The 25,005-nt window shown below is 46.0% G+C and overlaps 2 long non-coding RNA genes across 2 annotated transcripts; both read left to right on the forward strand.

Annotated features, from left to right (window-relative positions):
* Nucleotides 1-1,141: 1,141 nt before the first annotated feature.
* LOC142406652 (uncharacterized) lies at nucleotides 1,142-2,785 on the forward strand. The gene is made up of 3 exons (XR_012774647.1): nucleotides 1,142-1,250; nucleotides 1,732-1,835; nucleotides 2,727-2,785. It is a non-coding gene; the product is annotated as an uncharacterized LOC142406652 (long non-coding RNA).
* Nucleotides 2,786-15,559: 12,774 nt separating this feature from the next.
* On the forward strand, nucleotides 15,560-23,894 carry LOC142406653 (uncharacterized). Its single transcript, XR_012774648.1, has 4 exons — nucleotides 15,560-15,636; nucleotides 15,876-15,988; nucleotides 19,484-19,717; nucleotides 23,876-23,894. It is a non-coding gene; the product is annotated as an uncharacterized LOC142406653 (long non-coding RNA).
* Nucleotides 23,895-25,005: the final 1,111 nt, after the last annotated feature.

Here is a 25,005-nt window from a genome sequence, read left to right on the forward strand (position 1 = left end):
CTGGCCCTCTCCAAGGCATGCATGATCATTGCAGTGGCTTTAACACCCTAAATAACTTTCTAGGTAAGAAGTTCAGGCTCCTGAGTTAAAACCTCCTTGGAGGGAGACTGAGCCTTTGGCAACTGAAAAGCACTCCTGTTCGCTCGCTGCATGGGCCAGCCCTTTTGCTGTTTCCCTCAAAGCCATCTGCACCATGAGCCCACATGATGGCTGGGCTGTCCTGATCCCCTGGCAGCACCTGCATGTCCATGCCCACCTCACTGCCTGGGCACTGCCAGACCTCCTGAGGCCATGATTTATTCTCTGTTTGATGGGGCTGTTACCAGCCTGCACTGCAATGCTGGGTCCATGTGTCGCTTGTACACCCTTAGCTGTTTGAGTCGGCCCATGGGAGATCTCACCAGCCCCATATCAGCAGAGTAAGCTAGTGGGAGAATGGTTTCCTACCCCACCGCCTGTTCCACCACCCATCTCATCCCCCATGGAGATAGTTAATATGAAATACTTGCCAGATTTTAAAATGAGCTATTTTAGGGGGAAGGTGAGCCTTCATTTTTTTTAATACCTACCTTTCCAACATTAAAGTTTTCTAAGACAGCCTGAGAAGGCTCATGCTCATAGGACCAAGTAGCAGGTATGCCCTTGCGCCTCCTTTCCACCAGACTGGGAGGTGAGGAGCCGCAGGGCAGGCACGGAAAAACCGTCTCTCTTCCTCCTCCCCTCCCTCCCTCCCCACACTTCTCTTGATCTGCTGGTGGCTCCTAAAAGGATTAATTAGAAAGATGTGAGCAGGGGTTGGAACGTCAAAAAACAATCGTCACTTTCATATCTGACCCCTATCACCAGCTGCAGAATTAACAAATTGAATGTCGTCAGCAAACAGGAGTTGCAGATGATATGAAGTTCATTACTAGCAGCACAGGGCTTGTTTTCAAAGCCCAGTTTAAACAACTCTTGCTGATTAAATTCCTTGCAGGGGCTCCTGCCAGACACGTTTAGAAAATACGGACATCTAACAACTCTCTCTCTCTTTCTCTCCCTGTCTTTTCTTTTTTTTTCCCTCTCTTTTTTTTTTCCCTTTCTTTTTTTTTTTTTTGTTTCTTAACATGTGCCAATTATTTGTCTCCTATCTGCAGGTACTGGCAAGTATCAGCGCTCTGGCCCCACTGTCTACAGCCTTATCCATTTGGCGCCTGCTCCAGCCCTCTCACATTACCAGCAGTGGGGTCTGTTTTCAGCTGTGAAAAGCTGTGAGCATAACTCCATTCTGCCCCTCCTCCCACCGCAGCCTCTCTCCTCCCTTTCCTTTTTTCCCTCTCGTCCTTCTGCTCCCAGGGCTCCCTTCAAGGGCTGGGAAGCAAGACAAAAAAAACCCTTAGTAATCTGCTAGACGGTGGCACTGGGGTTTCACAACCTCCTTACCCATTCCGGTGGTTGTGGGTCCCCTGCATGGGAGCATCTAGACCAGCTAAAAGTTCACCAAGGCAGGTTGCACGAGGGATTGTCTGCTGGGTGGGCTGGGATGGGGAGGCAGGAGCTGTGAGCAAGCAGACAGGAGAGCTGTGGGGATAAAGCTCAGAGGTACTAGCTTAGCTTCTCTCTAGTTCAAGAGTCTGAACCTTCCCTGAGCTCTTCTTCCCCTTTCTAAAGCATCTTTTTCTCCTGTTGTATTTGGCCTTTTCATGTTCCTCCTGCTCATGCATTTGGGATTTTTCTCCACCATTTCTCTAGGAAGTGAGGATGGAGTGATTGTGCTGCCTGTGCTCACCCCCACGGTAACTCCTGGACTTGGCAGGTTGGGTGGGAACCCAGCTAGAAAAGGCCAGATCTCAGAGGTAGGTTGTTCCTGCAAGTTTTGTGAAAGCAGGCAGTCCCAGAGAGGAGAGAGACATCACCAGGGGTCTCCCTGGAAGAAGATGACCAGCCCTCGCTGTAGAAAGGAGCTATGAAGTTCCCAGCCCTGGGAAAGCCTTGCCAGGGCACACGATGAAGGAGGTACCCGGAAACCTGACTATGAGACATGTGTTTGTAGCAAAGCAGGCTATGTTTGCTCTGCTGATGCTCTCTTTTAAGCTGAATATAACAGATAAAAATTTTGAGCCAAATTGGGAGAACTTTAAAGGGTGCCCAGGAGGTGGTGTGGAAAATGACTGCCCTTTGGGGCCATGTAGTACTGGGGCCCTGCTGCTCAAGTACCTTCTCTTTGGCAAACTTGCTTAGGAGAAAAATATCATGGATTGTTCAAGAAAAGTATTATCTAGCTCTCCCTTTGTCAATGAAATGGTGGTATCAGGGGCAGTGTAACCTTCAAAGAATTTTGTAACATAGTTGGGTCTTTTCTGTATCATCATTTTTCCCATGTGAGAAGTATTGTCTTTTCCAGCCATGGCAGTTTGGTCTCTGAAAGGATTGCTGAAGTTTTTCTACACAGATGAAACCGTCATAGAGATTTGCACACGCTGCTAGGTGGCAATTTGGATCAAGGGGTGTTTCATGCAAGAAATAGCCCAGCATGGAGTTTTAAATTTTGTTTTTTTCCTTTACAGGTCATGTCTCTCCCTCATAGTAGTATTGACAGTCAATTACAGGACATAAAACTGCCCTACATCTTTATTTACCCATTTTTTCCCCTCAATTCCTCTGTATGACCATCTCTGAGGGAGTGTTGTTATGGAAAATGGCTGATCCAGAGCAGCATGTCTAATTTGTACATCCCTCATTCCTAGGCCTCTTGTATCTCCTATGCTTTGCTCTACTGTTTTTGGTTTTGAAAAAGAAAAAGCAACTTCCAAAATGAATTAATCAGGTATGGCTTCTTTTTTTTCTTTAATTGAATTCACTGAATTATAGCAAGAATTACACTTGGCCAGCATTTTTCACTTCCAAAGTTCTTGCTGAATCTTTTTTTTCTTCTAATGGTAAAAACAGGGGGTTTTGTAGATATCTGTCAGTGACCAAGTCTCATTTTTGCCTTGAAAAGCATTACATACCCGCAAAGTGTTCATCCAAAGTCCACATTTCAACTTAAGTGCTGTACACAGGTTGCATTCCTCACGTACATGTGCCTGCACTGATTACTGCTCAGTAACTGGACATGCAAGTGCACAAAGCGTTTCTAGCAGGCAGGAAGTTATTTTTGGAAGAGTCTGCCATAGCATGAGTTGCATAGCATGCTGCCCTGCTGAGCAACCAGCCCAGGATGTCTGCAGTACTTGAGGAGAAATCCACTGCTAATGTGCTGTATGTGGATGTAAGTATAATTGCAGGATGAGCCTATGGGCAGACTTGCTTTCAAATCTAGCTAAGCCTATAGGAGAATGTATTTTCCTGATACTGGCTCTCATTCTCAGCTGATTGGAAGATACTGACCCAATATTTTGTGCCAGCATTCATTCAATTCCAGAAAAATGAGAGGGTTAGCTTGGTGCAGGAAGCCTGGTGTTAGAGAAGTCCCCTGTGAAGTTCTGTTGGTAGAGCAGGGGTTGCAGTGACTTCCAGCAAGGGTTACCTCTGCAATGCACAGATAGTCCTCAGCTCAGGCTAGTTTGATCTAAAGACCCACTGTCTCTCTAGTACCAACTGGCTCTTTTTCATCCTTTCATCCATCCCATTGTTGTTTTGAAAAAGCATTTTTGATTAGGCTGGCATGCCAACCATAGGCTGTGCCCCTCAGGCACTGTGTGAGGTGGTTTGCCTGCACATATCCCTGCTCACGGCTCTTGGGAGAGCCCGTTTCAGTTGCTATTGAATAGTGGCTCAGATAAATTGCAAGCTGCCTCACCCATGTCAGGGACCAGCCTAAATCTCTGGCTTGCTCTTGCTCTCCTAAAGCAGCTCACACACTCTCGCTGGCACCAAACACCTCTGCAGGTTAATTGATCTCCAACCTGTCAGTGGCTCCTTCAGCTATCGGGGAGAAAGACTTGCGATCACTCAGTGCCAGAGTAAGTTTTGGGCACCTTGAGGTCTCTGTTAAAACATTTGCTTTGATGTAGCTTTCCTGTCCGCTTTTGGTCTGTTTGGATCTTGCTATTGAGTACCTTGCTTGGTATCTCTGTTACACCTTTTGCTTCAAGCACAATAGTGCTTAGATAGGGGATTTGTAAGTTGTTTTATTTGGAGAGGGGAAACCTGATGCAATTTAATTTGTGTTGGCCAAGCCCTACTGTCCTGAGAGAAAGAGGGATCAAATGCTATGAGGCTGTTTCTCTTGTTCATGATCTGAAGCCCTTACATGATAGTGGTTGGACCAAATTCTTTCTTGTGGTATTTTCTCAGAGCCTGGCTAATCATACTTTTCTTGCCCTCTAGTCTTCTCTTGCTTTTTTTCTTTCTCTGACATTTATTGCTTCCAACAAAACACCAGCAACATCGCTCCAGCCCTGAACCTCTGCTGTTGTCCATTGCCACCCGAGTCCATGGTAGTCATTGCTGGTCTCCCAGTGGCCTCCCCTCAGCACACCGAAGAACTAACTTCTGTCAGTTTTCTGAATGCAGGCTGAGGATTAGGTCCCATAGCTACGCTGAGGTCTGCACTCCAAGGTCTTATGCTGGAGGATAAGTCACCACAAGTGATACGGCTAGTCGTGATGCTCTGCACTGTTGATGTTGCAATGCTCTTCCAGTCCCTCAGTAGTGGTCTAGCCGGGACATCTGGGCCAAGGTATTACATCTCATTTGCAGCCCATGTTAAAGGACCTCTTATTAAAGAATAAGTTAATGAGAATCCTGCTCCTCCCCATGCCTCTAATCTGGTAAAAGTCGTAAAGAAAAGTACTTGCAAGGAAGCATATTAAGCAGTCTTTATGAGCTGTGACACGGAGTGCAGTAAACCCCATGGCTGGGCCCCTGGGCCTCCTGCAGGACAGCTCTTTATTGGGAGGGACACCATGGAAGTACCGTCTTCTGTGGCTATACACAATACTGTAATAGGGTTAGCTCACAGTAAAAGTGTAATTAATGTCATGTAATATAAAGATTTACCACTTTCTCTAAGGACTTCTCCCCCAGGCAGCTTTCTTGCATCATTCAGTAATCTAAATTAAAATGACCCTGCCCATTTCCCATCTCTTTACCCCTTTTCTGCCTGTGTGCTTGTTCCCAAAGGTGTGTGTTTGTGGGATGCCACTTCACCAGAGGGGGATTAGGAGGACATTATGCAATAATAGTGGCGCTGCCTTCTTTGCCTGTTGGGTAAAAAATGAAGCAATATTTAACTTGTCTGGAGTTTTTCTTTCTCCCTCTTTAAATATTCCACTCTGCATTTTCACACCAGACTGCCATGTCTCCCACATTCCTTATCACCCTGAGATTGTTGCAACTTGCTCTTGGAGATTACTGAGGAAACAAATATCCATGCTTCTTTCTTTTACTCCACAAACAGGACTTCTGCTTGAAGGAGGAATGGCAAGATGGTTTTCTTGACCAGTTTGCATAGGCATCTTCTAAAGGGTCCATGCTGGGGCTATGTGTAATTCTTGTAGAAACCCTGGTACCAGGAGGTGTTTGTAGTTGGGGAAAAGCGAGAGCACCACAGTGCCTAGGTTACCACCTGGCACTTCCTTTTCTTTCCTCTCTCACCTTGAGCACGTGGGTGAATTGCTAGATTTTGTGCCACATTAATGAGAACTCTCTCCAAAGCTTACTGCAGTCAGCAAGAGGCTTCTCAATGGTTTTCTTTTGGACCAGTCCTGCTGTGACCTGAGTTTTGACCAACTCAGCTAACTTAGCTGAAGTAGGTTAGGCACTGCTCTTCCCAGAAGGTTACAGGGGCCACCCTTATTTTGTGTCCATGTGCTGAAATCCCAACTCCTGTGGATCCCAGGCTGAGCCATGCAGGCCTTTTCTTTTGAAGCCTTAACTCAGGCAAAAGCCGCCCACACCACCATGCACAGAAACCAGAATGTGCTGCCCTCCACTCTCAGTACCTCAGTACCACTCTCAGTACCACGTCCTTGAAATCAGGCTTTGAGGTGGGTCGGTCCTCTTTATAGCTGCTTCCCCCCCCACTTCCTCACTATCCCTGCCATTTACCAATCAGGAAAAGTTCTTCCAGGCCAAAAATATTCCTCGCCCTTTGATTACCCATACTGGCCAGGGTGCAGTGCTATAGAGGACATGCTTTGCTGCAGTGTAACTGGAGAACAAGGAAAAGCTGGTTTGTACCATCAGCCTTGCACAAGGCATTCAAGCTGAGAAGATGACTGATTAAAACGTGACAAGGCTTGTTTTTTAGCCTGTCTTTGCCACCTCTGCCATCTCAGTCCTGGACAGTCAGGGTGCCCAGGTCAGTCACTTGCAGGAGTTTTAGTTCTGACCCTTCAGCTGCAGCCATATGAATGGCAGTTGTCCAGGTGATTTAATGGAGTGTGCGATCCTCTTGTTATCACGTACTATAAAATCCAGAAGTGGCAGATCACCTGGGCACATGCAGGTCCCAGAAATATTGCCTGGCAATGCTGTAGCTCTGTTGCAGGCTATCAAATTAATACACAGTTTGATTTTTCCATCTCACAGTATATTGCCTTGCACTGACCTGGTGAGAGGCAGGCAGAGGCAGCTGCAAATGGCCATTTGCATCAAAAGCTCCCCAGTCACTCCTGATTAGAGCAACCACATCTTTTCCCAGCTAATGAATTGCTCCCATCTGTGAAATTACAGCTACTCACTTTTGTTTTGTTTAAATCAAAACTGCAGGGCTCATATGGCAGGCCGTCTGCTGCCTCCAGGTACCCGGCGCTCATGCTGTGATGCTGAGCCGAAGGCGAGAGCAATCGCCGAGGCTGTTGTTTTGTCGCGGGCAGTTTGTCTGGGCTTTGACAAGGAGCATACGCAGAGCAGCCCTGGCCTCGTGTGAACCATCCGGGCAGAGAGGGGAACAGCTTCAGGGACCTGCCGGAGACCTGGGGCTCGCCAGCCCATGATGAGTCAGTGGAGATGCCTTCTGCATAATGCTTCTCTGGAAGTCTGACCTATTGATTGCCAGGAGTCTCAATAAATTTAGATCACTGGTTTGTGTCTGCGCTCCCTAAGCAGGGGTAGGACAATGATTAGCTGCAAAGATCAATAGGGGTGAGTCTTTTAATCGACCATGTAAAATGTGTCCTTCGTCACTGATGGTGTGTTAATTGGGATTTAATTCTTGAGGGGGCATTCACCTGTCCCTCCCAGTTTTCCCTCTGCTCTTGGAGCCCTTGTTGAGAAATCCAGGGTAGTTTGAAAGTTAGAAAGATGGAGAATGGAGGCTTTATTATTCTTGTAATGCTATTTCCACTGTATCCTGTCAGTCTCCACCTTGATGAAATGCCCATCTGCACCTTTCTAAAAAAGTCCTCTTTCAGTGACGTTCACCAACAGGAGTATATTGAGCAACTTGGCATGCTGATGCATTTCTCAGCCAAGGGCTTGGTAGCAGGGGGGACTTGGTGCCTGGCTGCTTCCTGGCAGCCACTGGAGATGCACGGGTCTCCAAGATGCTGCCAGATGCTCAGAGAGATAGCAACCTGGGACACCGGGGTGCCCTGGCTCTCCCAGGGCAATGTATCCTGCAGAGAGGCTTCCAGCCATCCCCACAGCAGATCTGCTCATGCTTGCTGATGCAGCTGTCCTTTGCATCCTTAGCTTTCACCTACAGCTCAGCTTTTGGGCAAGGAAGGGGTGACAAACTCTTATCCCGCCCACATGGCTCAGCCCGGGAGAGGTTTAGGAGCAAGCCACCCTGATCAGAAGCACAGCCTGAAGGAGTAGCATCTTCTCTTTAGCCCATAAGGGGTGCAGTGCTGTCCTCAAAACACAGAGGTCTGAAAGGACGAGAGCTAACTTTCTTTTTCATAAGCATATAAGATGCAAGGTTTGCTTGTATTTCTTTTTAGGTTGATTTTTTTTGTGAACAGGTTGATTTCTTTTTAGGTAGGTTTTTTTTTTTTTTTTTTTGCCATGGGAATAGACCTCTCTTTGGGAGAAGGAGAGACCTAGTTTCTCCAGGGGGTGCCTCTTTCAGCCTCTACCTTCTCCTCCCTGTGATGGACCCTGTACCTGCAGCTGAGCTCTCACTGGGGTGCAGCTAGGGCCAGGGCCAGGGTCAGGCTGTGGGGGGGACCTTTCCACAGCAGTGGCTTATCCCTGCAATCAAACAGCTTTTCCAGAGCAAATCTTGTTGAGTCTGTGTGAGAAGAGAAGGATATGACGTGCACTTTACCCTAAGTCCTACCATGCTGTAATGGTGGACAGCTGAGTTTTACTATTTTGACCCCTCCAGCAAAGTCTATCTCTGTGTCAGTCAGCTCTTCATGAACAAATTCAGGATTATTGCCTGTCCTCGCAATCCCTCACCGCCGTAGGGAAAATCTTTTAATTCTTTGGTTTCTTTTGGGACTTTCCAGTTCCAGCCTTGGCAAAACAAATCCTGTCACTGGCTGGAAAATGGAAGCAGCAGCATCCCAGCTAAAAGCTCTGGCATTTTTTCTTATTGGGAATTCTTTAATCTCTTTTAACAGATGACCTCTCTAGGGCTATTGTATTACCTTCCTGCTAGTCTTCTGACAGGTCTTCTATTTAACTAAACCAATAAATATGTATATTTGCAGTATATATTTCAGTTATCCAGAATAACTGTACAGGGTATTTGTTACTTGGTAACCAGCTTACAATTAATATTGAAAAATTGCAAACTATGTGATTGTATGCACATATACAATTCTTGGATACAACATCCATGAAATTTCCTTGTTGTAATTTAGCTAATTAATAAATATTCGTACACAGATCCTGAATTCCTTCATGCTGCAGAGTATTTTGGGGGATGGATGAGTGAAGCAAAGCAGCGAAAGGAATCTCTGCCACCCCAAACGCAGTTACATCTTCCACACCTTCAAGGAGGGCTTGTGGTGGGAACCAAACTCAGCTTGATGCACCACCTCCATGGGTAAGCTGTCTTTCTAGCACCGCGCCTCTCCCCTTTCCTTTTCCAGGGCTTGTGAAGGCTGTGAAACAGCCAGCTGCAGTCTACTTATGCAGCGGGCTCTGGGAGGAGAGACTGCACCAGCGGCCCCATTAGCAGTGCCAGCTCCATGCAAGGGACCAGAAGCTTAGGGTGAAATGGCTGCTGGAGAGGCAGAAGTATCTTCTGATTCTGGCAGATGGGAACGCTGTGTGGAGGCATCTTGACGTTGCCGTTGTGCCCTCTATTTGAAGGGGGACCGGATGGTGCAGTCCTCAGACCGGTCTCTTCACTGCACGGCTATTGCCTGTCATCCACCGGAGGGAAGTTTCTCTTCCCTACCCCTTTCCCTAAGGGAGGGTTTGCGGGGGAGCAGTTGAGTTTTTTCTAATGCTTTCTTCCATGATGGGATTAAGCAGGAACTGCTCCTTTAAAAAGTGTCCCCTTCCCCATCATCCTCCCTCCTTCCAATTACAGCACTAATTTCAGTAATGGAGCATTAATGGAGTAATGGACTGCTGAAGCTGGCCTGAAGGAACTGTAGTGCTCAGCACAAATTGAGTAAATAAACCATATATTAGATTTCTAAACAATACTTTTAGTCTAGTCCCCAGGGAAAGAGAGTTGTCAAGACTTACTTAAGTCAACCCAGCAAAACCTATGCAAAAGATCCACCCATTCATACCCTGGAAAATGGCACCAGTGGCCTGAAGTATCAGTGAATCTCTCACATAAATCTCTGCTATCCTGACAGAGAGAGCTTTGTGTTGTTTCCTTCTCCCAATTCCTCCTCTTTGATTTATTTACCAATAAGCAGCTTTGTGCCTGTTTCTATTTGTGTCTTGCTAGAGAGCTGTCCCTGTACGCTGATAGAGAATGACTTGCAATTGTAAGGAGACAGTTATCACGGAGCCGTACTAAGTGATGGATGAGAGTAGTGCCCTAAACAGTCTTCAGTCTGGGAAACTCCTGATTATTTTTTTCTTCCAAAAGCAGCAGCCCTCTGTCAACATTTTTATTACTTTATTTTAAAAATAGGCTTTGCAGTAGCTCAGCCAAATATATAGAAATGAGTAATGAAGTACTGACTATCCAGATTTACCCCACTGGCATCAGGGTGACTAATTGTAATTTAGTTACCCTTGAACGCACGGGCCGCAGTCGAGGTTTTCCTAGGCAGCGTGCAAGTAGGGTGAGAGCCAAATGCAGCATATGGGGACTTTGAAGCAAGGCAAAGGCACAGGGTAGCAAAATGACTTTTCCAGGTCAGTGGGAGAACCAGGGTAAAATCCAGGACTCGGACCAACACCATGTCTACAGCAAACCTTTTGCATCTTGAAGAGGCAATCATGAAAAGCCATAATTCCTACAGGGCAGCAACTTGTGGGTGTTCAACATCCCACAAGATGATTATTTACTTTCTATGAGCTTCAGTGTGATCTGAGAGCAATCTTTTGAGCCTTTATGGCGGAAATAAGCAGGTTTTTTTCTCCTTTTATTTCCTCTCAGCCCTGATGCAGTCAAGAGAGAGCGAAGAGGGCTCTAGCTCTCCTTGTTCATAAGTTTTATTCATCTGTGCCATTGCTAAGAATAAGCTAAACAATGGCAGCTTAAGCCTGAATTGAAAGAAAGAAGATTGCTTTAGTCCTGTAATCAGGCTGGAGATGGGGTCCGAACCGTAGCATTTTATCAGCGGGAGTTTTACGCAGACATCATTAATCTGCTTCAGATGTCTGACACTTAGAATTTGGGTATGTTAAAATCACTCCCTCACTTGACCTCCGGATATAACACGTGAAAGAATAAAAATCCACTGATGTATACCAGACCAAGATGATGTACTGTCTCTCAGGGTGTAATGCAGTGTCGCTTGCGTTCCTTATTTTTATTTGGGGTATTTTTGAATGATATGTATAAGAAAAAGCATGCTGGTTATAACCTAGCAAATTTAGCCATTAAATCCTGAAATCTGCTTTTACAACTGACTGGGATAGGTAATTTGGGCGTGCTCTGGGTATGTAAAGGAACTGCAACACTTTTATCTGTTTGGGAAGATTAACATATTACTTTATGAATAATTTGTTAGGCACAAAAACAGGTAGGTCTCCAGGAGTGATGAGTTTATCGCTGAACACTTGCACACAGGATTGAAGAGCTTGGAAAAAGTCTGTGCACCATTTGAAACGGCATGCAAGACTCCCATTTTAAGAAATGGACTTTTATAATGTTTCCATTGAACTCATGAGCATCCAGTTTTCCCAGTGTTAATGCTCTTGAATCCAACCAGGCTCCTGAGCTCCTCCCTTGGTACCATCCTAGAGGGAGGTACAGCTCCAAGAGGAGCAGCTCTAGCTTATCCAGCTTGACAAAATACTGCACCTGCAAACTTCAGATCCTCCTTTTACGTGGCCTGCGTTTCTCTCCTTCCTCGGCATGTCTTCCTGGAGAACGCTGGTGGTGGACAGCCCTTCATCGCTCCTTGATGCGTTTGCTCCTGCTCCCCTGCAGTTCCTCCCATCCTTGCCACTCCAAAGTTTTGGAAGTCTGTTTCCTTCTCTAACTCTCCCACTTCCACCCCTGAGTCCAGCTACTTCTCTGCTCTTCATCACATCCCATCACTTTCTTCCCTAACCTGTAATCTTATCTGGTTGCTCACCCCTTCTTCATCCAATGCAAGTATGTGAAAGTCTTACCCTTACGAGCCCCTGCCATGGATGCCACTTGATCCTGCCTTGTTTTTCTTCATTTCGACTCTGACCTCACTTAAAGCACTGTTTACAAACACTGTCTGGAGTTTTCTTCTCCTGAATTTCTGAACCTGCTTCTTCAAAGCTTGCAGGTCTTAAAGGTGCACTGTACGTGCGTAGGTATAACGCATACAGCATATATCTTCTCTGCTAATGTTCTCAGAAGGAACAAGGACCATCTTGATGGGAATTTTCAGCAAATACCATGTGCTCAGCCTCAGACAGCTGCCATGGAAACTTCATCCCAAAGTTTTGCAAAGCAGATGAAAATAAAATTTTGTGATGAAAAAAATGTCAGGGAGCTTAAATAGCAGACTGTTGCTTGGTGGTTAGCCCTTTGGCAATGGGAAAGCACAGAGCTGCCAGCTCTTCAGCCTCATGCACAGAAATCAGCGTATGTGAGGATAAGAACCTAATTAAATGAATATGAATTAACTTTTTCAGTGAAAGGGATTCCAGAAAAACTATCCTACTTACACCTTTAAATTCTGAGCTATTAAATCAGGCCTTTGTTTTCTATGCCTTTGTGATGTGGCTACATACACTGATGAGATGACAAAATGATGGCCCTGGAGCCTGGAGATCCCAGCTTTTCCACTCCGTTTCCTACGCTCGGGAAGGAAAGGCAGCAGGGTTATTAAGAAGAACCAGTGTAGAGGATGCCTTTCTGACATGGTGGTTTGTTTGGTGGACCTGATCTAGAGCTATCTGACATAATTGGGATCTGAGAAAAAACAGCCTTCTGCCCCTTCCCCATCAAGCAGTGTTTGCATTCAGATGGTGATTTGGAATGTCATTCTGTTATTTTTTGGTTTTGCTTTGTGATATGAGACTTTTAGCAATTGCCAGGGTAAATACAGTTATATCTTAAGGGTGGCTGGGATTTTTTTTTTTCTTTTTTCTGAGAATTCCTAGCTATTTTGTGAAACTCCCTGGGTGCTGGGGGAGTCTCTCCTCTCCACCACTCCATTGTTTAATATTCTTACAGACTTGTTAATTCCTTTTAGCCTATCTAAATTCTGTTTCAAATAATCTTTGTTTTCCTATCCAAAGCCATGCTGTCAGGTCATCTGCACTGAAATATTCCTGTTGTCAAAGACAAAAACAACCACGTATCAAAGATTTTTTAATTCCTTCTGCCGAGAGTTTCTCTCCAGTGGAGAATGTGGAAAACTTCTGAATGATTTTCATGGAAGGTGAGTGCCTTTTTTATTGTGCTCTAGCAGGTCTAGGAGAGGAGACCAAGAGTAAGATACCTAACGTGCCTGATCTGGTGCAAATGCATTCTTGAATTAAGGGAATAATCTTTCAGACACCTCATGGGAGCTGTTTTGCCCAATCTCTTGGGCAGTGTGTATTATTCCTGTGGGGAAAGTTTGGATGGAAAAAAAAGTTGTTGTTGATAGGTATGTGTGTGTATTCATCTTCACCCTTTTCCTACCCCCAAAACCTGAAAATTTGGCCAGAAATAGATATTCCCCTAGAAGAAATCCATTGGAATACAAGAAAGCCCCTACAAAAATTTGCAGGAAAACTTTAACAGGTTTGTAGCAAACCTAGCTTTACCAGTGTGACTAGTACAGCCCCTGGGGTTGTGTCTGCCTCTGAGCTTTATTCTGGCCTTAGAGTTGGTTTTTTTTTTTCTTGTTCTAACAGCATTTTGGGGTGCACAGGATATTTGTTTCTCCAGAAGTAGATGGCCCATGTGAGAGGAGGAGGAAGCAAAGCAAGAGCATGGTTCCTCATCTAGGCCAGCATCTTCTCTGCCACCCTGGTCTGAATGGTGGCCTCTATCAAGGAAACACCTCCCAAAGAGACACCCAGCATTAGTGCTGGCTGCCAACCTGAGAAAAGCCATGGTGCTGACCGGCTCTGCCTGCTGCTCCCCCCATTTCTCTGGTCCCCGCCGACCAGGCTGTTAAGACCAGGAAAAGCCATTGGGTAGGTGACAAGAGCCAAAGAATTTGCTGAATGTGTCGGGCTTGATAGCAGCCGCCCCTCGCCAATTGCATTCCTCTGCCGCAGGGCGGATGTGCAGAATACATCCCAGACCTTCCTCCCAGCAGGAGATAAGCCCTGGAGCCCTTCACGGAGTGGGGCTGCATCTGTCGTTTTCCCCATATGGTGTGAAATTGGCTCTTCTGCCCTAGTGGCTATGGGCAGCCGGTAGGATTTTGATTTTTATTTTTTATTATTGAAGATGCTTCGATAAGCTTGCATTTAGGCTTGGTTACCCTGCAGGTTGCAGAGACCTGTGGGGGCGTAATCCCTGGGCCTGGCTCCACCACTGAGGTACGGAGCAGAAAACTGGGTTGTGGCAAAGGAAAAAGAGGGCATTAAAGCACGCGATCCCGCAAAAGGTGCAGTGCAGCTCTCCCCCACCCCAGATGGCCCCGTGGCACTGAGCCATGGTAGGTGCAAACCTGGGAGGGGAAAGGCGATGCTGAAGAATGTGCCGTTACATATTTCCTCAGGTTTCCCCTCCTTGGCAGAGTTGTGCTAGGACCGCAGACTTGGCAGGCGTAATGGAAAGCTGTCTTCCCCTGCAGCTCTCCAGGGACCTTCCCTGGCACTTTGCCTGGCTCCGGGCACTGGGCACTGTGGTGGAGAGCTGAGCTCTTGCAAAGAAACATTGGACGTATCTGTGCAGCCCCATGGAGGGCAATGGAGGGTTGTTTAAGAACCCATGGGCAAAGTTTAAGAACCCATGGAGGGTTCTTAAACTTCCATCACCATACTGGAAAGGGAGACAAAGATAATGCGTCCTCCTCTCACAAGCACTAATTAGCCAGATGTGGCATTGCACCCACAGAAATATCATTGCTTCCAGGACCGGAGTGAGGGCTCCTGCGTTCTGTGGAGTATCCAAATAGGTGGGACACCTCTGCCTTGTGCTGTGGAGACTCTCAAACTTTGCACAAAGTGGGCAGGCTTGAGCCCCAAATGGCACAGCAAGAGCTTGCCATTGTGACAGCAGTCTTTCTGGAGTCATGACTCTGGAGTTTCACTGAGGTTTTGGGTATCGTTTTTAATTTGTGTGAAAATAACCCTAAATATCTGCATGAGGTGAGTTTCCAAAATACAACAAAGTAGAAAAAACTTGAAAATCTCTCTCAGCTGCTGTGGTGCTTCCTTACGCAAAACCCATTTTTAAGCCCAACTCCCAAAGGAAATGGGGTACGTGGAGTCTCATGGTGCACGTTGTATGGCGTGTGTATGGCTACCTCTGCCTCAAAAGTAACTTTCAAAATCATTGGGCAGCAGTAAACAAACAGTTCAAAGTTGTTTAATCCTTACAGGTTTCATGGCAGTAAAAATCTGATTAGAGGATAGACAATTTATTCATGCCCCAACTGAGGGAAATGGTGAACGCGACCCTTCATAGACACCAGAGAGTTCAAAAGCACACACACCCCCGACATTAGGAACCATTTCAGTCAAAATTTTCAGTTTACTGGACACCAAAAAACACAACTGCAAGGTGCAAAACCATAGGAAACCAGTTCTTCTTGGTCCAAGTGCTTGCAGAGCTATAATTTCCTAAGAGACTGGCTCCCAGAAACCCCTGCACACTTCGATGCCTCAGTAATGCTTATAAATTTCAATCCCCTCTTTGGAGTCTGTCATGAATGGGGCTGTGGCCATGCATTGAAAAAGGATAAGAGGGTCCCTCTGCCATTACCTTCCCTTTTCTCATCCCTCCTGGGTGAAATGTAAGCCATCGATTAAGTGCGCCCTTCAGTCACAGTGATTGTTTGCCTGAAATCCCTTCCAAAAATGATGCTTTTCATTCAATACTGCTATTGAGTTACTGCCATGATATAGAAAGTATTTGCCATCCTTCCACGCAGGCAATGGTGAGAAATTAGCAGTCAGTAGATGTTTATTGTCAATGCTGCTTTCTGGGGCTTGGGGTGGGAGAAGGAGCCAACAGCCCCAGAGATCTCAGAGGTAATGTTACGGAGGGACAACGTAAGCTCTCACTTTTCCTCACCTTTCTCTCTTTCTTTCCCCCTTTCTTCTCCAGTTGCACCATCCAGCACACAAAGCCTGTGTCAGGGGCTGGGAGAAATGCCTCACGTCTCCTTCTCCCATCAATATTGCATCTGCCTCTGGCCCTGCTTTTGAAAGTCCTTTGGGGTTTGAGCCTCTATTTTGCCCTGTGTGTCTTTTACGCTCTTATTTTACAGGGTGCTGTTGAATTGCTAACACTCCCGTGCACTGCCACAGAAGCAGGGAGACCTCACGTCTCTCAGGACAGGAGCATATCCCCACCACACTGCTGCCCAGAAGAGCCAGGCAGGTTTGGTACTTTTAAATCTCTTTTAATTAGCCAAGGTACTTTTAATTAGCTTTTAATTAGCCAAGGTACTTTTAATTAGCCAAGATTTTTCTTTCCCCATTGAGAATCCAGCCCAGAATTTATTTTTGAAGGCATTATGCTGTTTTATGAAGTTGCCTTTTGTGGATATCTGTGAACCATGGTGGTGGACATAAAGTGTTTTCTTGATTTATCACCCTTCTGCATCGCACGAGTATAGACGTCTGTGATTTTTATATATATATATTTATTTATAGAGGTCCATGTGTTGGTCACATGTTGAATATAATTTAGGTGCGTGGATCCTTGCAGTCTGGAAAATCAGGCCAACATTTAGCTGAAAAAGGCAGGTACGTGGAAAGCAGAAGTGGAAAGGCTAGTAGGGAGGGGAGAGGAGGTAACTGAGGCAGAGGGAGTCCTTAAACAAAAGAGCGGTCCTCGGACTGCGACGTGTGTTTGTCTTCGATGCTGGCAGAGTTGTACAGGCTCTACAGGAAGCTCTGCACTGCTGGAGGACTGCTTTCAGCTGAGACGCTGGACCCAGGTCCTATTTTTTCTGGCTCTGGTGACTGTCCAGGAGGAAGTGAGAGATCCTATGACACTTTTTGGAAGAGAAGGACATGATCCCAGTGCTGTGGATAATGTTTCCTGTCTGGCAATAAAATGCGTTCAGCTCTGTGGATGGTATTAACAGGTGCCAACATCAGGCTCTACAGGCTGTTTGTTAAAGCTGCGTAGTCCTCAGCTGGTATAAGTCAGGAGAGCTGCTTAGATGGTGGAGCTGCAGGAATATTTCCCTCTTCCTTCACTTGGGAATTATTTCTTTCCTCTTTCATTCTAACATAAATTTGGCTGAGCGTAGAAAATGAATTATGTCATCCAAACCTGCTTTTTGAGAGTCATGATATGAATGTAATTGGGTACAAAAAAAGGTTACATGCAAGCAATTGAACATAGGCTGTCTTGTGACATACATTTCTAGGAAGATAATGTAGAGCACCTAAAGGTAAGAAATTTTCTGTTGCACCAACTGTAGAAGTCCTCTGAACTGACAGAAATGAATATCTTGAGAATCCAGTTACCCATGGTTAGCCTTGAAAGGAGTATCATGAAGAAGGGGTCTGTGCCTGTGCAAGTTGATTTGTTGATTATCATTTAAAGCATTTTGATGTCTCAAGTGAAGGTCATTCCATTGTTGTGTTTCTCCTTTTTGCAATTAGCTATAGGTGATTTGTATGGAGCACAAAATATGAATAGCACTTCTTGAAATTAATACTGAGGTGGGTGGAAAGGAAGAACAAGAGAAACAAGCCGAAACTTATTTAACAGGCTGGCTGCTGAATGGTAGCAACATGGCTTGACTCAAAGCATTACTGCTTTTAGCATATGATTTATTGCTAATGCCCCTTCCCATGACTGGCCTTCAGCCTTTGATGTCAGTCAGCTCTGAATTAATTACTTCGTAATGCAAAGTGAAAGTGCAGTAGGTTTGGTTTATTCCCCGTTCCTCCCTGAAATTGTTGTGTTAACTTGCCTTGGCTGTGTTTGCTCGCTCTCTCGCCCTCCCCATGAAGCACCTTCTCATTTGTGAATTCAAGAAGCTGGGGGGTGTGTATGTATGCGTTGTATTGCCTTATAATAAATGGAGCCTTTTAGCCAGGGGAAGCGAGACTGATGTAGGAATGTAAGAGATCATATCTTGGGGGGAAAATCAATATTAAGACGTACAATTGCTCCCATGGTATTGAAAGAATTAGTTGATCTACATGTCAAATGACAGCCCCCTTGATAACAGGGATTATGTGTCCTGTCTTTCCAGGCTGTGCTCTGTTGGGGCTGCTCTCCAGGTCCCTCAGGCAGAGATAATCTAATTAGTACAACGAAGACCAGGTCGATTTAAAAAAAAAAAAAAAAAAAAAAAAAAGAGGAGGGGAGTCGGAGAGAGTGGCTGCGGGGAGGTGGATGTCAGCAAGAAACAGGCTCTGGAAAAAGTTGCAGAGGAGGAGGGGAAAACTGGGAGTACAAGTTAAGCGTCAGTTTGGCTCCACAGACATTGGAAACGCAGACCCACCAGACTATTACCAGACAAACCCCAAATTAGCAAGTGCTTACAGCCTTCACAAGCACTCATTCAATCACACCCTCGGAAAGGAGGGAGCGGAGGAAACAAGACGGTGTTGGGCTGAGCGGAAAGGAGGTGGCATGGACCCGAACCGGCTCATCCACTGCAAAGTCATGGGCACCTGCTGCAAAAATGGCTTTCGAAAAAATGCTTTACCACAAAAAAAACCAACAACCCAGGAACAAACAAAACAACCCAACACTTTTTCCTTTTACTAAATTATACGAAAAGGGCTTTTTTTATTTTTCCAGCCAAAGGCTGAGGCTTGGGCCCAGCTGTAGGCAATGAAGCTGTGCTGCCTGTGCTAAGCACGACGTGAACCGTTTTCCTGAGGATAGGGTGAGGTTTCAAGAGGCTTCTCTGAGTGGGTCCTGGTTTTTCCATCTGCCGCAGTTACACCAAGGCAGATGCCCCTCCCTGGCAGCTGTGCACAGATGAGTGGTTCTGAGGCACTGCAAGTTTTGGAGTTGTTTTAAAATTAATAACTGCCAGCAGTCCCCTCTGAGCTCAGCATCTAGCAAGCATTAGTTGCAATAAGACCTGGCTTTTCTCTCCTGGGTGCAACCCATGATACTGGCTTTTGCAGGTGCTGTATCTGCTCTGTCAGTGCATCCTATCAGCCCATCGGCACGAAGTTCCCCTGATAGCTGTGACTGCTTTCGGCGAGACCCAGATGGATGGATGCAGGGGTGGGCACATCCTCAGTGGGTGTAAACTGACCTGAACTCCCTCCTAAATGATGATGGCGTAGAAGAGAGTTACTTAGGCCCGGCACTGGGCTTGTATCTGACATTTTTATGTGACTTTCTGGCAACAGATGTTAGTGCCTGAATATTTTCAGTCTTGTTTTTGCTTTTAGACAGAGAGATATGCTGGATCTCTGCATACAGCTCATGCAAGATGTACACCACAGCCCTAGGCTTTTGCAGTTCATTCCCAACCTTTTCTTAAGGGTGGATCTTGGATTTGTCCTGTCCTTTATGACCATGTTCCTGAAGTGTAATTCAACTTCAATTCAATACCAACACACCTGAAGTGCTTTGGTGGTTGGGCCTGGGATTTTGATGCAGTTCTCCCTCCAAGGCAAATATTGCAATTGCGCAGCCACGCAAATGGGCGCAGGCGTCTTCAGCCTGTATAATCTGGTAGGCTTAGGGGACTGGATGGCTGAAAGAAGGCTCGCTCACATCTGGAAGTTGCTTTTTTTCCTAAGGATTGTGAGCACAAGGAGTTCAGGCATTTTTGCACAGCTCCCCACTGACCCTTGAGTTCATGTCATCAGACCCAATCTTGTTGTCTTGGCAAGCATTCACACAAATAAGAACACTCTAACAATGGGATCTTTCTTTTCGTAGCTTCCCTCTCCCTCTCCCCTTGTCCCTTGCTGCCTCCCTCTCCTACACTGGAGACAGAAAATTTGGAGACGGCAAGGATGAGATCACCGCTTTGCAAGGAGTGACAAGAAAACTGGCCGCACAATTTGGGACTCTGCACAGCCTTTTCCCAGGGAGCAGATCTGATGTTATTTCCCTATCCGCAACTGCACAGAGACATCAGCACTTTGGAGACAGTGCTTGCCAGCCGCTCGGGTAAGACTGCAGATAAGGCCCAGAGATGAGGAGCCATCAAAACATGAACATCTAGCACAGACTTTGTATTTCTGGCTTTGCTGTATTTACTCACTTTAATCACATGAGCTTATAAACTGTAATTAGCAAGGCATAGAGTCGTTACCTGTTCTGGGGAAAGGAGCAGTCTGAGTTATGTTGGGGATGCTGTATGGGTCGGCATCATCCTTCGCTTCGGTTGTGAATATAGGTACGTGAATTTATAAACAGCTTTTAGATTTGCACAATGCTTTAGAAACAAGTGAAAAAAACAAGTTATACTGTGGCACTGGAACTGGGGACTCCAGATTTCCTATGGATTCCTGCACCAGCGCTGCCTCGAAGTCCCAACTTCAGGTTACTTGCCGTGTGTGTTTGCTAGGGTTTTCCCCTTCCCAGCACGGTGCTGTTATGCTCGCCTGAACCATCGGGTAAAAGTCCACGTCGCCACACCCGAGCTCTCGCCAGCTCTCTGCCCTGTCTGTGTGCTCATGGATGGTAGGACAGACCCGAAACAGCCAGGTGTCTCTTGGATTCATGCTATAGCTAGTCCTTCAGCAGAGGCGCTGAGTATGTGCCCCCCTCCTCCCTCCAGTCCCAGTTTTCACCAGAACTGCAGGAATTTCCTGCACTGACCGTCTGGACTCAGACGTGTTTTTGCAAGTGTGTGCTCTTTGTTTTCACTGAAATGGAATAAAAACAAACCAGCAGAAGGAAATTCAATAAAAATTACATTTGATAGACCCAGAAAAAATTGATTTTTTTAAAGAAAGACTACCATTTAAAAGCCCAGATGCAGACATTCCTTACCATCCCACTCCCATTGAAAGTTCAAATCGAAATCACCCAGGACTCAGTTCCTCATATCTGTGTGGTTCTTTTTGCTTTATTAAAATCAACAACAAGAAGTCTGTCAGGAATTTTCTCAAGCATCCTGCCAATGCATAATAACTTCTTCACAGTATACTTTCTAGTACTCTGCTTTACGTTATGGTTTCTAAGGTTTTGGAAGGCATTGGGACCACTTTTTATTTCATTTTTTTGTCCATTGTGCACAATAGCTGTCTAGCTGGAAATGAAATGTACCGTTGCTAAATAACAAGAACTCATGCCTTGTAACAGGGTGCTACGGCATTTATATCTGTTGGGGAGCCACTGTCTTTTGCACAACCATCAGAGCAAAATGTGGGCTGCCGCGTATTCTAGTAAGCATTTATATCAGCTGAGGACAACACATTTCATTTTACCCGTTTCTCTTTCTGTCAAACCTTGCACTTTGATGTGCGATGCTTTTTTTTCTGAAGAATTTTGCATCAAGTGACAAATCGTTACAACTGCTCCTCCTCGCTTTATGCAATGTGTTCCAAGTTCAGTTCCTTGGTCTGGCAGACGGTGTAACTCTTGACACAAGCCATAGTAAATTAACATGTTATTTAACAATTATTTACAGTTCATTCCCCGATCATTCTGTGCCTTGGGTTATTGTGCATTCTGCCTAATTGCAGGTTTCACAGAAATGTATTGTGGTCATTATGCCATTATGTTATGAGAGTATAAAGAGCAGAATAGAGCAAATCAGATAAAGTTGAGTGAGACTTAGCTGTCTGCATGGGAATGTTAGGAACGGTGTCTCTCACCCTTGCAGGCCACAAAGATAATTTCCTGACTACTAAGTAGTAGTTGGTTTTAAAAAAAATCTATTAGGCAGTGTCTCCGCACTCAGGGGAAATGTCTATCAGCAAAACTGATTAGAGATAAGGGTTAGCAGATGTCAAAACAGAAGACCACCAAAGAACTGAGGTCCTGATGTGAATGGGGAGAGATCCAGCAGGTAGTAAAAGTAGGGTGGATGGCTGTGCCATGACTGGGGGCCAGTCCTGCCCTCCTTTCAACTCCAGGGAGAGTTTTGCTGGAAAAAAGGATGGTAAGATTGGACTCTATATCTTATATGGGAGGAAAAGTCTGTTTTCTGCAATCATTTTTCTGGGTGAATTTGCGTGTGTGTGTTGGTTTTTTCACAAACTGCTTCTTCAAACTAATGATTGAATGGAAATGAAAAGCATTAGGGAGAACAAAGAACTGTGAGAGGACGTTCTGCAGAATTTCTTGCTTTTCCTGTAACCGCGGAAGAGCTGAATTTAAACAATCTCCCTCCGTAGGAAGAGCTTCTCTGTAATACTCAGTTTGTCACGGATTTACCTGAATTAAGTCTCCAGTTATGGGGCTACACAAAGTTTAAAAAATGGCCAGTTAAGAAGTTTTGATGAAGCTTCTATTGTAGGAGCAGATCCTTGAATTTCAGTATGTTGTAAGAACGTATAGACTTTATCAACATTTTATGGGGGAATTCATGAGAACAAATCATTATATGATGTCAAATTATTTCTATGGGGTTGACGTGAAATTTTTAATGGTATTTCACATTCACCCTGCTCATCCTTGACTTCATATCAAGAGATGTAAAATGCCAGGATCTACGCTCGCCCCTCTTCCCTTGTCCTCCTCTGCCAGCCAGAGAGGACCTGCAGCACTATCTTGCCACTCTTTTTTTGAAGAGATGCCCACACGCATTGGAAAGAGGCTTCTGGCAACCTTCGCCAGCTAGCTGAAAAGCCATTTTAGCATCGCCATGCAAGGCCTGTGTGAGAGTTTTACCACTCAGCTTTGCTCCTCCACCAAAGAGATGAGACGCTGGCAGCTGGGAGGTGCAGAGGACAGAGCACAAGTCTCCTGCTCTCCCAGTCAGCCTCTGGTCATGCCAGAGCACCCACGCATGAGTCCTGAGACACTCACATGAGGGTATTAGGGCTAAACAAGGAGAAGCTTTTTCAGGTGTGTAGCATTTTTGGCACTGGCTCTGCTTAAAGCACCCCGTGTTGCAGGTCAGGCTTTGAATTTCACGGCAGCCTTCCCATTCTTAAAGAGCTTGAGGGTGCTCCTCTTGGTAAGGCTCCCAGCAAGACAGCCCCCCAGCAAAAAGCTGGCATTGCTTAGGGCTGGGTCTGGCTGCATTTGTGCTTATTTGAACCCACAGAGCTTTTTTTCTACTAGTAGAGCTGCTCGGTTTCTGTGTGGGTTTCCCCAGCTATCCACAGCACACGTACCTGGCATCTCCGTGCCCTCCTACACACGTGCCAGGCAGGCAGGGCGAGGGCTGGATCAGAGCCCACCAGCCGCGGGGTCGGCTTTGATGCACGCACTGGACCGACTGCATGCTCTTACCGTGATGGGACGACCGCTGTGACCCCCTGGGATCTGCACACACAGGATCTGCTGGGAGGGAGAAGGATGCATCCAGGCAAAACTAGAGGCAGGGGAGCCCTAGATTGAAAAGGTGCTGTGTGATAAGTTTGTTTGGGACGAATCCTTACTTAGGCAAAGTCCTGCAAGGGAGATCTGTCCCCGTACCAATTTGCAAATGCCTCGTAGCTGCATCATTAGAGAGGGCTCTCTCCCCAGGCAGCAGGGGGTTTGCATGGTTGGCCTCTGTGCCTGGGCCCCTCCACTCCTCTTCGTGCCCAGTGCTGAATCAGGACTTTGTTATCCGATGTGGGGGCTTGGGAGAACTGGGACCCGTTGTTCAGTGCCCCAGTCCCGCTTCTGTCCCGCTGGGGCCGCTGCCTGCTCCCCCGGCGCCCACTCGCTGCTGCCTGCACGGAGCACGGTGTCCTCTTACCCACCGGTACCTGCCAGCCCGTCACTCCCAAAGAGAACCGGGGAGAAGCTGAGCAACCAGATCAGGCCACACGGTGCTAGCAAGCCCCCACCAGCAGACGTAACCGAATATGCGCAGCCTTTTCTCTTTTGCCACGGCATGAAAGGAGCTGGGAAAAGCCAGACAAATCCCAGGCAGATGTTCTGTGAGCTTTGACAATGGCTTCAAACCTCCGACAGGAAAATCTGCCTTGTTTTGCTGAAAGAGAGGCTAAATCAAACCAGCGGGTTATTTACCCTGAAACACGTTGGTCTCCTCCACCAGTGCTGCAGCAAGTGAAGGCAGGGTGAACTATCACGACTGGCCTTCTCAGGTCAGCCCGTACCTAACTTCTGCAGCAGTCATGCCTGCGCGGCACACGTTTGACGCTCTCAGCTATCTCAGGTCTTTTTTGAAACTAGTAACTCTGGGTTTATTTGCTTCAGTTGTTGTCCAAGAGCTGGGCCTGGGTTTCAGCATGCCTGTACCAGCCAGACTCCCCCATCCTTCCCACCTCTGCGCTTCTGAGCGACCACACTGCTGCAAGGGAAGATTTACCCCATCTCCACGAGCCCCTGTAGGAAACCGGTTTTCAGAGCACAGGCATCACCTCCCCTGTGCAAAGGTGGGGGAAAGCTGTCCTGTCCCCAGGCACAACCTTCATCCTTGGCCATGCCTGGCCCTTTGGAGGGAAAATGGGAATGCCAACAAAGATAGTAGGGAAAAAAAATGTGCAAGCTATAATTTTTTTTTCCATTTGTTCATGTTTTTTCTTTACAAAATGCAGAGTTTCATCCTTACTGCTGTTAATACTAAAAGAGAAACTGATGAAAGCCACAGTAGATTTGCTTCATTGGATAACATAATACATCATTCAAAAGGTAAGTTGCAAACAGTGGTCCTAATCTAATAACATTAACCATAACCTCTGCTTCTCCTCCCCCCCAAATCCCAGCCACTTCGAAAAAAATCTATCTTCTTGTCCAGTGATAAGTGATTTTTTTATTGATGTGATATATCCAGCAGTGAAATGGATTTCCCTTTTTACAAGGTATGACACTTTTTGCTATGGAATATTTCCATTACGAGAGGGTTTGATTGATTTGAGAAGTATCCTAGATAATAGCAGGCTGATCAAGAATAAATTCGCCTGAACGTTGACGTAGAGTACTGTTTCTAAGTGGGTTAATGCCGTTTCTAATAAGGATGCACAATGTTTAGAAAAGTTGCTTCTTGTAAAACAACTACAACGTTATATCATTTTTGTATCCTTCATTTTGGCAAATACTCATGTTTTCCACTTTTCCTTCAGGGAGGAATTGTCCGTGTGACCTGAAAAACTTTGGTCTTTCTTAACGACTCAAGTTGAAAGCAAACAGTAGTGGCCTGCGCCAGATATTGATCTGATCCTGGTAAGGGCTGGCCAGCTGCAGGCTGCTCTACGTGGAAGCTGTATGTGGTTCAAACTGCCTTTCGATCAAGCTGCATCGCTTCCTGTCTTATTTGGGAGTGTAAAAACAGAGATTTGCCTTCTGTGGGGAAAGCTGAACTGTGCCTGCCTGCTCCTCTTTCCTGC

Source organism: Mycteria americana, chromosome 2 (genome assembly GCF_035582795.1).
Source record: "Mycteria americana isolate JAX WOST 10 ecotype Jacksonville Zoo and Gardens chromosome 2, USCA_MyAme_1.0, whole genome shotgun sequence".
NCBI lineage: Eukaryota > Metazoa > Chordata > Aves > Ciconiiformes > Ciconiidae > Mycteria > Mycteria americana.